Here is a 15513-nt window from a genome sequence, read left to right as displayed (position 1 = left end):
AATATTGACTGTGCTTCGAATGTTTTATATTATTATGGCTCCATCTTGTGGCTGTCAGAGAATAAGCAGAAAATAAAGCAAATCACTTGGGAAATTGACACCCGTGATATTGTTCAATTATTCCGTTTTCTGCATAAAACCCACAGACAGTTATATCAGTCATAATAATAATAATAATCACAAACCCTCTGTCTTCAGTGAATATACCTGTTTAGTTGGCCTTTACTCTGCTCTGTGCTAGAAATGAGAAATGAATGGAAGAGGAGATCCAGTGTTCCTTTTTGGGATCACAAAACTGCTGCAGAACCAACTGCAATGTGCATCATTATGCAAAAAGAAACAGGTTGAATTACATTATAGTTCCCTGCAGTCATAACATCAAAGCTTTCTTTACAGCACAGCGTTCTGTATGGCCAATTGTCCCTAAAGGAAACATGAAACATTAAAACTTTATTTAATGTAAAATTGCGCTTTGTTTATATGAATTCCTTTGTTTCTAGTTTTCAAGAGATTAAAACAATTTTAATTGCTTGTATAATGAATTTGGAACTACACCGCCACCTGCTGACCAGTTCTGCTGACTGGCTTGACAGCAGGGAGAAAGGAAAAGTCTTATGATGTTGCTCTGCTTAGAAAATAACAGAAGATGATGCTTCTTATGACCGAAGATGGCAATGTTGTTTCAGTTTCATCGTATCAGCTGTTTAAAAACTTTACACTAAACAAACCATGTTAAAAATTATTACTTTAGCCTGACAACGTATGGCGAGGTAAGAGAGGCTATAACCTTGCTACATGATATTGCTACAGTAGGACAATATGGAGTCAGCAGAGCAAGATGAAGACAGTAGAGTAAGATGAAGACAGTAGGACATGGTGAAAACAGTAGAGCAAGATGGAGACAGTAGGGCAAGTTGTAGACAGTAGGGTAAGATGGAGACAGTATAGGAAGATGGAGACAGTAGGACATGGTGAGGATAGTAGAGCAAGATGGAGACAGAAGGGTAAGATGGAGACAGTAGGACATGGTGAAGACAAAGAGCAAGATGGAGACAGTAGGGTAAGATGGAGACAGTAGGACATGGTGAAGACAGTAGAGCAAGATGGAGACAATAGGGTAAGATGGAGACAGTATAGCAAGATGGAGACAGTAGGACATGGTGAAGATAGTAGAGCAAGATGGAGACAGTAGGGTAAGATGGAGACAGTAGAGCAAGATGGAGACAGTAGGACATGGAGAAGACAAAGAGCAAGATGGAGACAGTAGGGTAAGATGGAAACAGTAGGGTAAGATGGAGACAGTAGGACAAGATGGAGACAGTAGGACATGGTGAAAATAGTAGAGCAAGATGGAAACAGTAGGGTAAGATGGAGACAGTAGGATATGGTGAAGACAAAGAGTAATATGGAGACAGTAGGGTATGATGGAGACAGTAGGACATGGTAAAGACAGTTGAGCAAGATGGAGACAGTAGGGTAAGATGGAGACAGTAGGACACGGTGAAGCTAGTAGGGTAAGATGGATACAGTAGGTTAAGATGGAGACAGCAGGACATGGTGAAGACTGTAGGGTAAGATGGAGAAAGTAGGACATGGTGAAGACAGTAGGGTAGGATGGAGACACTAGGACATGGTGAAAATAGTAGAGCAAGACCGAAACAGTAGGGTAAGATGGAGACAGTAGGATATGGTGAAGGATATGGTGAAGACAAAGAGTAAGATGGAGACAGTAGGGTATGATGGAGACAGTAGGACATGGTAAAGACAGTTGAGCAAGATGGAGACAGTAGGGTAAGATGGAGACAGTAGGACATGGTGAAGCTAGTAGGGTAAGATGGATACAGTAGGATAAGATGGAGACAGTAGGACATGGTGAAGACAGTAGGACAAAATAGAACATTCTTCAATGGGGGTCTGGCTGCACTTGAATAACTGATGAGGACTCTTTGATGAGAGTATATTGACATGTGTGCCTTGAGATAGGGCTCATTTACTTGGCAGATTGTGGTGCAATGGAGGGTTTTAATATGAGGTATAGTAATTGACTCTATGAGGGGCCACTCTAGACCCGTTATTTGCTTATGTTTGCGAAGGTTCCACCATATCCCATTTGCAACCATGTCAATATTTAGAATTTTTCTGTATGTGTGTTTTAACAGTAAATTAAATATAGTAACTATATAACTGGAACAGTGGCAGTGAGCTCCAGTTTCTCAGGTTTCTTTCCATTCTATTTACAAACGCAAAGAGGCCATTGGCTATAAATCATACTTGATATAAACACTGGTTCCCAGAAAAAGCCCCCCAACTGCTTAAACTGCCCCACATATTGATCCAAGGACAGAACAGACAGAGTGAATTGGTTGCCTGTTCAGCCTCAAGGGGGCAACTGACAGTTTATGAAATATCTCCATGTGCCCTTTGCTTGTTATACAGGAACCTAACCTATTCTTTAAAGGATTAGTAAACCTTAAAAATAAGTGAATGTAAAATTGATGAGGGGGCCATTCCAAGCACTTTTGCAATGTACATTCATTATTTATTTATTTTTAATTCCAAGATATTAAGGGATACATGTATTGTTAATATGAATGAATTTTGTTACAACAGCGCCACCTGCTGGTCAGTTTCCCACCAGTCTGACCACCAAGTAGTCAAGTTGAGAAAGAGGCTGCTCTGATGTTCTTCTGCTTAGGAAAAAAAATTAAAAACCTTTGTCCAATATTTGCCAACCAGAAGAACATCAAAGCAGCCTCTTTCTTTTTCCTGACAACTTCCTTGACTACTTGGTGGTCAGACTGGTGGGAAACTGACCAGCAGGTGGTGCTGTTGTAACAAAATTCATTCATATTAAGAGTACTTGTATCCCTTAACGGAACAGTAACGTTTATATGAACTATAGTAGTGTTTCTGAAGCAAACAGATCAGTTTTACCAGTGCAGGGCAACACTACATGATATTTTCATTACTTTAAAACACTTTTATTTTTTGATGTTACTGTTCCTTTAATATCTTGGAATTAAAAATAAATAAATAATGAATGTACATTGCACAAGTGCTTGGAATAGCACCATCATTAATTTTACATTCACTATATATATCCTTTAATCTTACCAATGAATCACTGCCTCTGATGTGACTGCCCATACAGTACAGAAACCCTTTCCTTTGCTGATGCTGAAATCTCTACTCCAGTCTCAGTTGGTGTTCCCTCACCTGCCCCTTTCTGTATAAGGGTAATAAGTAGGCACCATGCCAGTTGGCACCATCTGTAGAGAATAAAGTCACTGTGCCAGAGAGGTGTTAGCAAACACCATACCAACCACTCAGATGACTAATCATTGCCCCATCATCTCCAGCCACTAGATGTCTGTGCATTCTGATGGGGGGCCTCTATATAGGGGTTCCCTGCCTATCAACAACCTGATTGGACAAGTAATCAATTATCACTAATTTGTACAGTCAAGTTGCTGAGCAGAAATGTGGAAACTATTAAAGAGACAATTCCCCCCTGTCTCCTCTCCTCCCCAGGGTCCTGCAGAGAAGTGGGAAAGGTCGGTGCTAGTGTGACCCCTCCAGTCTGCTGTGACCTCCCAGCTCTGTTTTGTTAAGGTGCCATAGACAACTCACTAATTATGGGTGTAGGGGGCCCAATGGGGCACTGAATGATTGGCAGTTTCACAATATATTTATGAAAAATCTCTTATTGGCAAATTTTACAGGGGCCCTAAATGATTTTGCTGTGGGCCCAGTAACTTCTAGAAATGGAACTGGATTAGCACAAGTCAGATTGTGTTTAGTATGTATTAATGTCCTGCACCCATATTTTCTGGCTGGAACACAAGTGAACTAAATGGGCCCTATTTACTAAACTGTGCAAATCAGTGTCATATTATTATATAATGTATATATAATATTATATATGTATATTTCTCCTTACATGCTGGTTGCTGTATTTGTAACGCTGCGCTTTCTCTTTACGGCACCCTATCACCCAACTTTCCCTGTTATTTTTCCCCATTTCAGATCTGACATCAGCCATTAAATGAGATGTTTACCATCTGCATTAAAGTTTAGTATTTTATAGAATGGCTAATTCTAAGCACATTTCAATGGGCCTTTATTTTTTATTTTTTGTATTTTTTGAATTACTTGCTTTCTACTCATTTTCCATAATAAAAAACAATCGCAAGTTGTCTCTCTACTATATACTTAAAGCTAATGTAAAGACTAACAACGCCTTTAATTGAAAAGGAAAATTCCTGCAGAAGTCGCTGTTGATTCTGGATCTCAGGTTCAGACTGGGACCAGCAGGTGGCGCAGCAGAACACAGAAACTATTAGTCCACTTTAACCCTATAGGTCTAACACATCTCGATTTATGAGGGAATTCTCAGGGTGTCGCAGGGTCCAGACCCCCAGGAGGTGCTTATTTAGGCCTGTTTGGATCTCAGCACAGTCCAGCACAATGCATTTCTATAGGTGTCATGATTTAAACTGGAATGTTGGGGGTTAATATGAGACTCAGGCTGGGTGAGGATTCTGGGAGAAACAGTCAGAAGCCTAAGGGTAGGACTCCATGGGCAATTTCAGGGTGATCCAACACGCTGCGCAAAAACGCAGGCGTCAAGTCAGATGCGACGGAAATAAGGTAAGTAATAGCATTGTCGGATGGTGTCGCAGCGTTGATCTGCCGCAACACGACTGTCGGATGCAGACGCTGCACACTGCTCCTGCATCTGACAGTCGTGTCGCGTTGGATCAACGATGCGACTTCATCCGACATTTCCATATCTTACATTATTTCCGTTGCATCCGAAGTGATGCCTGTGTTTTTGCGCAGCGCGTCGGATCACGCCAAAATTGTTTGTGGAGTCCTGCACTAAAAGGCAGGCCCGCTCTGATTACTTAGATTGCTCTATAATTCCTGTATCTGTTGAACTCACATTAACCCTCTGTGCCTGTCTGTCTGTCTGTCCTGGCAGGTCATGGTTCAGTTATTAAGATTCTTTTATCCTCTCTGTCCCCAGGGGGAGGATTTGCACAAGAGTTAAATTTGCTGTATCCATAGCAACCCATGAGAATTTAGCTCAAGACATACCAAGTAACAATGGAGAGGCAGGTCTGGGCAGGCTACATAAAGAAGCCGCCACTTAGCGGTGTGTCAGGAGAGGGGGTCGAACAGCTCACTAGTCTTATGCCTCCCTCTGTGCCTGGGGAGTGGTCCGCAACTGTCAGTCAAGCCTGAGAGAAACAAACAAGCAGTGTCCCTGAATAGAGTAATGTTCCTGAATACAGTGATATCCCTGAGTACAGTAATGTTCCTGAGTACAGTAATGTTCCTGAGTACAGTAAGAACCAGAGTACAGTAATGCTCCTGAATACAGTGATCCCTCAATAGAGTAATGTTCCTGAGTACAGTGATATCCCTGAGTACAGTAATGTTCCTGAGTACAGTAATGTTCCTGAATACAGTGATTTCCCTCAATAGAGTAATGTTCCTGAATACAGTAATATCCCTGAGTACAGTAATGTTCCTGAGTACAGTAAGAACCGGAGTACAGTAATGCTCCTGAATACAGTGATATCCCTCAATAGAGTAATGTTCCTGAGTACAGTGATATCCCTGAGTACAGTAATGTTCCTGAGTACAGTAATGTTCCTGAATACAGTGATTTCCCTCAGAGTAATGTTCCTGAATACAGTAATATCCCTGAGTACAGTAATGTTCCTGAGTACAGTAATGTTCCTGAGTACAGTAAGAACCGGAATACAGTAATGCTCCTGAATACAGTGATATACCTGAGTACAGTAATGTTCCTGAGTACAGTAAGAACAGGAGTACAGTAATGCTCCTGAATACAGTGATATCCCTGAGTACAGTAATGTTCCTGAGTACAGTAATGTTCCTGAATACAGTGATTTCCCTCAATAGAGTAATGTTCCTGAATACAGTGATTTCCCTCAATAGAGTAATGTTCCTGAATACAGTGATATCCCTGAGTACAGTAATGTTCCTGAGTACAGTAAGAACCGGAGTACAGTAATGCTCCTGAATACAGTGATATCCCTCAATAGAGTAATGTTCCTGAGTACAGTGATATCCCTGAGTACAGTAATGTTCCTGAGTACAGTGATATCCCTGAGTACAGTAATGTTCCTGAGTACAGTAATGTTCCTGAATACAGTGATTTCCCTCAATAGAGTAATGTTCCTGAATACAGTAATATCCCTGAGTACAGTAATGTTCCTGAGTACAGTAATGTTCCTGAATACAGTGATTTCCCTCAATAGAGTAATGTTCCTGAATACAGTAATATCCCTGAGTACAGTAATGTTCCTGAGTACAGTAAGAACCGGAGTACAATAATGTTCCTGAGTACAGTAAAAACCTGATTACATTGATGTTCCCGAGTACAGTAAGAACCTGAGTACAGTGATGTGATTCGGCTGCATCCTAAAATAGTGGATTCAGTGCATCCCTACTAAGTACAGTAATGTTCCTCAGTACAGTAATGTCCATGAGTACAGTAATGTTCCTGAGTACAGTAAGAACCAGAGTACAGTAATGCTCCTGAATACAGTGATCCCTCAATAGAGTAATGTTCCTGAGTACAGTGATATCCCTGAGTACAGTAATGTTCCTGAGTACAGTAATGTTCCTGAATACAGTGATTTCCCTCAATAGAGTAATGTTCCTGAATACAGTAATATCCCTGAGTACAGTAATGTTCCTGAGTACAGTAATGTTCCTGAATACAGTGATTTCCCTCAGAGTAATGTTCCTGAATACAGTAATATCCCTGAGTACAGTAATGTTCCTGAGTACAGTAATGTTCCTGAGTACAGTAAGAACAGGAGTACAGTAATGCTCCTGAATACAGTGATATCCCTGAGTACAGTAATGTTCCTGAGTACAGTGAAATACCTGAGTACAGTAATGTTCCTGAGTACAGTAATGTTCCTGAATACAGTGATTTCCCTCAATAGAGTAATGTTCCTGAATACAGTGATTTCCCTCAATAGAGTAATGTTCCTGAATACAGTGATATCCCTGAGTACAGTAATGTTCCTGAGTACAGTAAGAACCGGAGTACAGTAATGCTCCTGAATACAGTGATATCCCTCAATAGAGTAATGTTCCTGAGTACAGTGATATCCCTGAGTACAGTAATGTTCCTGAGTACAGTGATATCCCTGAGTACAGTAATGTTCCTGAGTACAGTAATGTTCCTGAATACAGTGATTTCCCTCAATAGAGTAATGTTCCTGAATACAGTAATATCCCTGAGTACAGTAATGTTCCTGAGTACAGTAAGAACCGGAGTACAATAATGTTCCTGAGTACAGTAAAAACCTGATTACATTGATGTTCCCGAGTACAGTAAGAACCTGAGTACAGTGATGTGATTCGGCTGCATCCTAAAATAGTGGATTCAGTGCATCCCTACTAAGTACAGTAATGTTCCTCAGTACAGTAATGTCCATGAGTACAGTAATGTTCCTGAGTACAGTAAGAACCAGAGTACAGTAATGCTCCTGAATACAGTGATCCCTCAATAGAGTAATGTTCCTGAGTACAGTGATATCCCTGAGTACAGTAATGTTCCTGAGTACAGTAATGTTCCTGAATACAGTGATTTCCCTCAATAGAGTAATGTTCCTGAATACAGTAATATCCCTGAGTACAGTAATGTTCCTGAGTACAGTAATGTTCCTGAATACAGTGATTTCCCTCAGAGTAATGTTCCTGAATACAGTAATATCCCTGAGTACAGTAATGTTCCTGAGTACAGTAATGTTCCTGAGTACAGTAAGAACCGGAGTACAGTAATGCTCCTGAATACAGTGATATACCTGAGTACAGTAATGTTCCTAAATACAGTAATGTTCCTGAATACAGTGATTTCCCTCAGAGTAATGTTCCTGAATACAGTAATATCCCTGAGTACAGTAATGTTCCTGAGTACAGTAATGTTCCTGAGTACAGTAAGAACCGGAGTACAGTAATGCTCCTGAATACAGTGATATACCTGAGTACAGTAATGTTCCTGAGTACAGTAAGAACCGGAGTACAGTAATGCTCCTGAATACAGTGATATCCCTGAGTACAGTAATGTTCCTGAGTACAGTGAAATACCTGAGTACAGTAATGTTCCTGAGTACAGTAATGTTCCTGAATACAGTGATTTCCCTGATTACATTGATGTTCCCGAGTACAGTAAGAACCTGAGTACAGTGATGTGATTCGGCTGCACCCTAAAATAGTGGATTCAGTGCATCCCTACTAAGTATAGTAATGTTCCTCAGTACAGTAATGTCCATGAGTACAACAATGACGCTGAGTACAGTAGAAACCTGAGCACATCAAGATATCGAGTACAGTAATTTCCCGAGTACAGTAATGTCCCAGATTACAACTGTGTCCCTGAGTAAAACACTTGAGTACAGAAATACGGGAGGTGATGCCCAAACAGGTCTAGAATCAGATTTGCATGTAATGGCTCAGTAAAGCTGTAGCTAGGTGCCAGGCTGTATTTAGTAGCATTAGGGCCTCTTTATATAAATAACGTAGAAATGTGCAGCCTATGGACTTTCAGTTGTTGGTAAATTCCAACTCCCATTTTTCCCAAACAGCATTATTTAAGCACCCGGTGAGGGGAAGCCCAATATCTGGCCTGGGAGTTTTGTTTGACCCAATATGAGACATGAAAGCAGACAAACAAGGGATTTCCGATCGGAATCTGTTGCCGAGATTCCCAGCATCCCAATGGCATCTAGTCGCTGCCTAACATGGTCACTAAGCAGCCCTGTCTGGTGTAAATAATTATATGTGACAGTCACACTTGTTACAAATGGCTGTTTCTTATCTCTGAGTACCCAGTAATCTCAGTAAGGCCTGATGTAGCTTCATCACTGTACGACAGGCTCAGTATAACAGCACATTCTATTTCTTACTATAAGCGCAAAATTACACTACATATCCCCTCTATTAGTAGGGCTTAGATACATCTGCCCCCTCCAGTTTAATTAAAAAGTGAATATAATTTAATCACGTCTGTTTCAACTTTCCATAGACTTACTATAAACCACAGCCTTCAGTTTTTTTCTAGGGGGCATGTCTACACTTTTCCCATGAGAACTGCTCTCCTTCGATGTCAACTGCAGGATAAACCCCTTCATCTACTCCTTCCTTATTGGGGATTGAAATTGTGTATATTGTGTTTTTAACCTACAAAACCCACCAAAATAGCTGTTAGTGGTCCCTGACAGGCCTGTCCTGCAATCTGGATACTCTGATGTAGACCCATACGTGTTTACACCCATACGTGTTTACACCAGGAGGCCAAGGGGTCCCCCAGAATTTCATAAGTAGGTGCAGGCAGGCCGGGTAGGCAGCTGGGGTGCAGGAAAAGCTTAGCACAATGGTGAAACCTAACCCCAGCCCTCCTACCAAAAACCTTTTCCTTATTTGGTCATAACAAAAAGCGCTTTGCATGGTGGAAGAAGAACACCACATTCCAAGAAAAACCCCTGCTAACTACTGTCACATTTGGTGGAGGTCCCATCATGCTGTGGGGCTGTGTGGCTAGTTCAGGGACTACTGGGGCCCTTGTTAAGGGTCGGATGAATTCAACCCAATATCAACAAATTCTTCAGGATAATGTTCAAGCATCAGTCCCAAAGTTGAAGTTCCGCTGCAGGGGTTGGATATTCCAACAAGACAATGACCCTAAACTCACTTGGAAATCTACAAAGACATTTATGCAGAGGGACAAGTACAATATTCTGGGGTCCCCCGACTTGAATATGATGGAATATCTATGGGATGATCTGAAGCAGACTGTCCATGCTCAGCAGCCATCACATTTAACTGAACTGGAGAGATTTTGTATGGACGAATGGTCAGAAATAGCCACATCCAGAATCCAGACACTCATCAAAGGCTATAGGAGGCGTCTAGAGACTGTTACATTTGTAACTAAGTATTGATGTAATATCTCTGTTGGTTTGTCCAAGTTTATGTACCTGTCTAATTTTGTTACGATGCATATTGTATATTTTCTGTTAATCCAATAAACTTTATGTCACTGCTGAAATCCTACTGTTTCCATAAGGCAAGTTACACATTAAAAGGAAGTTGCCACTTTGAAAGCTCAGCCAATGATAAACAAAACTCCAAAGAATTAAGAGAAGTTTCCAAACTTTTTCATCTGACTGTATATAAATTACAGTATTCTCTAATGCTAAGTCTAACTGGCCTTCAAGCTGAGCTCCACTGCCATTTCTCCATGGGGCAACCCTACAGTTGGGGACTGCTGCTCTATATTAAAGAATTCTGACCCGGCTCTACCTGCAAGGAGTTTTTACGTTCTTTCTGTATGGGTTTGTAACAGGGACTTTGGTTTCCACACTTCAAAAACATACTTCATTTCATGTTGATCTCCGCCAAATTTATTCTACAGAAGAAGCTCTACACTCACAGTAGATCAGGGTAACCCAAGAAGATAGACTAGGGCAAATCTATGGGTCAAGAGGAGGCCATACCTACTTAACCTGCCTGGACATGTGTAGATTTTTGGCATCTTGGAAGTCCAGTTTCCAAGGCCCATCCTATGCTCCTACTAGTTTGTTCCTGGTCTTTCCAAACAGAACATCATACCTATCATTAACTCTTCTCGGCAGATGGAGAAGTCATCAACATATGTGGAATGGAGAAGATACGCAGCTCCTTCTCTCTTCTGCTCATTAGGCCTTTCACCCAAACTTACAAGTACAGTAAATGTGGAGCATCGGGAGCCACAACACGATTCACTTACAGAGTGTTGGTCCTCAAAGTCTCAAATGTTGCTCCTCAAAGCCTGAAAACCTTAGGTCTCCACTGAAAATGCAGTTTGTCTTGGAGGTAACTGGATTAAATAAGAAATAATCACACGGGGAGACCCAATTCATTCTGTTACTGAAATGTTTATTGAGATTGACTGTAGAACATACTGAAATACACTGTATACAGAGTAAAGGACTTTAAAATTCACTTTTTTGGATTTATTTCTCTTAAAGGAAACCAGATCATTCAAATAGAACAAAATAAAAATATAATTACAGAACACAGTTCGAAAACAAAAACAAGAAAAAAAAAAATCATGCAAATTATCACACGTCGGAGGGGGAAAAAAACGCGGAAAAAAAGAGTTAAAACAGTGTCAAACATAATCAAAGAAACACAACGCTAGAAAATCAACCAATGAAGATTCACTAGTGACATGAGTCGTATTAGATCCCTTTTCCCTCTTCAAACAAACAACTTTATGTGTTTAACACACATGTATATTAACATTGCGAAACTCAGCAAGAGCTACCATAGTGCTCAACTTAATAAGTTGATAAAAAAAAGTAGTTGTCATATGGGCAGTTCACAATGGAACTAAATATATATTTTTCTTTCATTATGAGATGCCTACGTGCAGGTTTTTCGTTTACGCTGAAGCTTTTTCTTTCCGTTAAAAGCGCATTTCGGCGGCACCTGCTGGCGGAGAAGGGTATTGCAGGTGGTTAAACCCTCCCACTTTCAAATCCTCTTGTTACCAGAGAGGCCAACTGCACTCTGCTGCCCCTTCTGTCAGAGAACAGTTGTTGCAGGAGCTTCTTCCAAACCCCTCCAATCCTGCTTTACAAAAGATTTTGGCCGTGTTGGTGTTAAACAAGAAAAAGTACACGCGCCCGCTTGTCCTACACCTGCATCACATAGTTTCATTTCAACTACAACTTACCAAAATATATTCAACTCTTCATAAAACTGAATCTATGTAACACTTAAATGTGGCGGTTAAAGTTCATCCCGACAATATTATCTTGCAATGTTTAGGGATTAGAAGGGGCCCTTGCGGCACACCGACAGGGTTCTGTAGTTCAACAACAGCTCGAGGGCTGGACCTCCCCAATGTATATACTGAAATCTCTAACAATATAAAATATGCTTAATAATATATCCTTTGTACTATGTTTCTTTTCATTCCCCCCTAAAGGGGCCCTCTGATTTTAAAGGGCATTTGCCTTTTCTGCCCTACTCTAAAACCAGCCCTGGAAATATACTAGGGATGCACCGAATTAGGGGTGAGAAGGGGAAAATAATTTTTTACTTTCTTATTTTCCCTACCCAACCCTAATTTGCATATGCAAATTAGGATTCGGCCAGGCAAAAGGATTCGGACGAATCCTGCTGAGAAAGACTGAATCCTGGCCGAACCCCGGATTCGGTGCATCCCTAAAATATAGCTCATAACTAGTTCTAAAGCGCTCATGTGAATACCTTTATCAGCTGGGAAAATGATGAAGGAAAGCAGCATTATCTAAATAATGTCATGGCTGGAGCTGCTTTGTAGGTTAAAACATTCTATGGGAATCAAGGGGATAAATTGTGATTTTTTTATATAAAGGCACAGAATTATTAGGTTGTGAACGGCATGTCATTACACGCTCAGACCTTGCCCCCCACCCATATAAACTATAGTGCACTTGCTTGGGTGCATTAATATCAAACTAACTGATTTGAAGAAAAAAAAGTGCTGTCTAGGTCTCACTTTACAGCACTGGTGTAACTGCCCTCTGCATAAGCTTTCATTGTATTTGGCTCAAGAATGATTTATTTTTCAAATCTTAGAGGCTGTTGACTTCAAAGGTCATAAATATGAAAATAAACTCTATGGCCTGGGTCATAACAGGAATAATATAGGGAATAACTGGGGCGCTATGGGGAATCTCTTTTACCCTTATGGGATTAGAACTCAGTAACAGTAACAACCCCACGTATGTCAGGAACAAGTATCATTGATGCACTTATTACTTGGAATAGATACTTTGTATTAAGACTAATAAAGCATAAAAGGCAATATTTGGGCGCTGTAAAAAAGCTTGCCACACCCCCATGACAAAAGGGAGGGGCAGACCCGCGGCAAAACCAAAAACAACATTTTATTCTTTATAAGGATTTATGATGGTATGACCATATATATATATATGTATCATAGTTCCCCATTGAGTGCAGGTTAAACATTCAGTATAATAGAAGTTTTCACACCACACTTCACGTCAACTTTTCTGTCATTTGTCCCATTAATTTCAACAAGTCTGGACTAAAGCAAACGACCCGCCATTATAAATATGCAATTAGCTCTTTATAATGGATTATTTCTGTGATTGGAATGCACGGTGTTAATTCAGAATTAGCAAAGCTCTAGTCACCCCACTAAAGTTTCAATGGGCTGTTCACCTTAGAATTAACTGTTAGGATGATGTAGAGAGGGATATTCTGAGACAATTTGCAATTGTTTTTATTTTTTATTACTTGTGGATTTTGAGTTATTTAGCTTTTTATTCAGCAGTTCTCCAGTTTGTAATTTCAGCCATCTGGTTGCTATGGTCCAAATTCCCCTAGCAACTATACATTGATTTGAATAAGAGACTGGAATATGAATAGGAGAGGCCTGAATAGAAAGATGAGTGATAAAAAGTAGCAATAACAATATATTTGTAGCCTTACAGAGCATTTGATGGGGTCAGTGACCCCCATTTCAAAGCTGAGAGTCAGAAGAAAAAGGGAATTAAGTCAGAAACGATATAAGAAAAAATGAAGGCCAAATGAAAAGTTGCTAAGAATTGGCCAGTCTATAACATACTAAAAGTTAACTTAAAGGTGAACCACCTTTAAAAACCCTTGATATGAATCTTAGAAATATTCAAAATATCAGTCTCTGTATTGTGCCTCTTTCCACCCTGAAATTGAACACTAGGGCTGGTTGGAGTCAGTGATACTAACAGGGGGCGGGGTGATTTTAGGCCATATTTATAATTTTCTCTCATTTAATCAGGGACAACAGCCATAATGAAAGGCTACAGTACAAAAAAAGAGGCACAATTGCATTTTGTCTTAAAATATAACCCCCTATAATACAGAACAGCAAGTAATGATCTATACAATATGTCTGTATAATAACTGAAGTGCCAGGCCCCTATCCCACAGCAATAATACCTTTTCTCCAGCTCATTTAGGGCAGAGACACGCGGTCAGATTCGGGGAGATTAGTCGCCTGGCGACAAATCACCTCTTCTTCGGGGCGCCTAATCTCCCCGAACTGCCTTCCCCTCAGCTAGAATGAAAATCGCCGGCGCGATGCTGAGCGCTTCGTTTTCCAAAGTCGGCCCAAAGTTTGCTCGAGAGGCTACTTCGGCCGACTAATCTCCCCGAATCTGACCGCGTGTCTCTGCCCTTATTTGCACCCTGTGTCTCTATCAGACTCTACTAAAATCAAGCCACAAAGGCCACCCACCCAGATAGAACTGTACCTCATACCAACCCCAACTAGTGATGGGCGAATAAATTAGCCAGGCACGAATTTGTGACGAATAAAAATTGTTGCGTGTTTGCAATTTCGCCCATCACTGCCCCCAACCACAAACTGCTCCAACTATTCATCTCTTGATACTCTAGTGCTGAAAGCAAATTCTTACAGCCCCCCATTACCCACTCTCCATGGGTTCTTCTGCACTGAACACAACTAATATAAAAATAAAGAACAGTCAGTATTACAGACCGGCATTTGTTGTTGGTCTGTATATACGTTGTCAATTTATATAATACACTAGAGCCATGAATATCCTGTAAATTAAATCCTTATAAACGGTGCTGAAGTGATGTCATCAGTTATAATTGGTGCTCAGTGATGTCATTTGCGTCACATGACTCCCTGAAGAGTGTGTATTATATAAAAAAATAAATAATGTACCCCTTGTTGATCCTTATATTTTACAATAGGGGACACATTATTCACTGTATACATCTACTGGTCCTCCAGCTCCTGCCGGATTGAACTACACATGAAGGATGGGGGGTATTAATCACATTTTTGCTGTATTTTTGTGGCATTAGGGCAGCTGAGACCTTATACTTCACTAGTGTCATTTAAAGTGAAAGCGACATTAGTTTTTCCTTCTCCGGCCTTTCATGCAAGCCCTCCTGTGTGCAGCTGTGAGTAAAGGGCGAGTGTGCATGCACCCACTCAAACATGCACTGATTTAGGTTACTAAATGTAAAGTATCATGCGGCTTCATTCACTGCATTACACAGGGTTGGATTATCTTGCAGATAGGGGAGAAGAAGCAAGACGTTAAAATATCACCTTAAGCAGCACTTTATCATATTCGGATATAAAGGAGGCACTGACAGAAGCACTTTGTACATAGCAAATCCAGTGTCTTCAGGGGACATGGCCCCAAACTAGCATAAATGAGCCTTACATTCCTAAAAACATCCTGCACCGGTTATTTATAGCTCCTCCCACTCCATTTTGGACCAATAGAACTAGTTTATAAAACCATGCCCCTCGCCTACTTCTTCCTACAGGAACAGGATGTAATTACTTGTGCCCGTCTCTCTTTTACACACATATATATATAGTTATATTTATTTTATTTATAGAAAAAGGGAGAGAGAGAACAAGTCAGTTAAAATAACAGG

This window comes from Xenopus laevis, chromosome 6L (genome assembly GCF_017654675.1).
Source record: "Xenopus laevis strain J_2021 chromosome 6L, Xenopus_laevis_v10.1, whole genome shotgun sequence".
NCBI classification, from domain to species: Eukaryota; Metazoa; Chordata; class Amphibia; order Anura; family Pipidae; genus Xenopus; species Xenopus laevis.
This window is presented reverse-complemented; position numbering follows the sequence as displayed.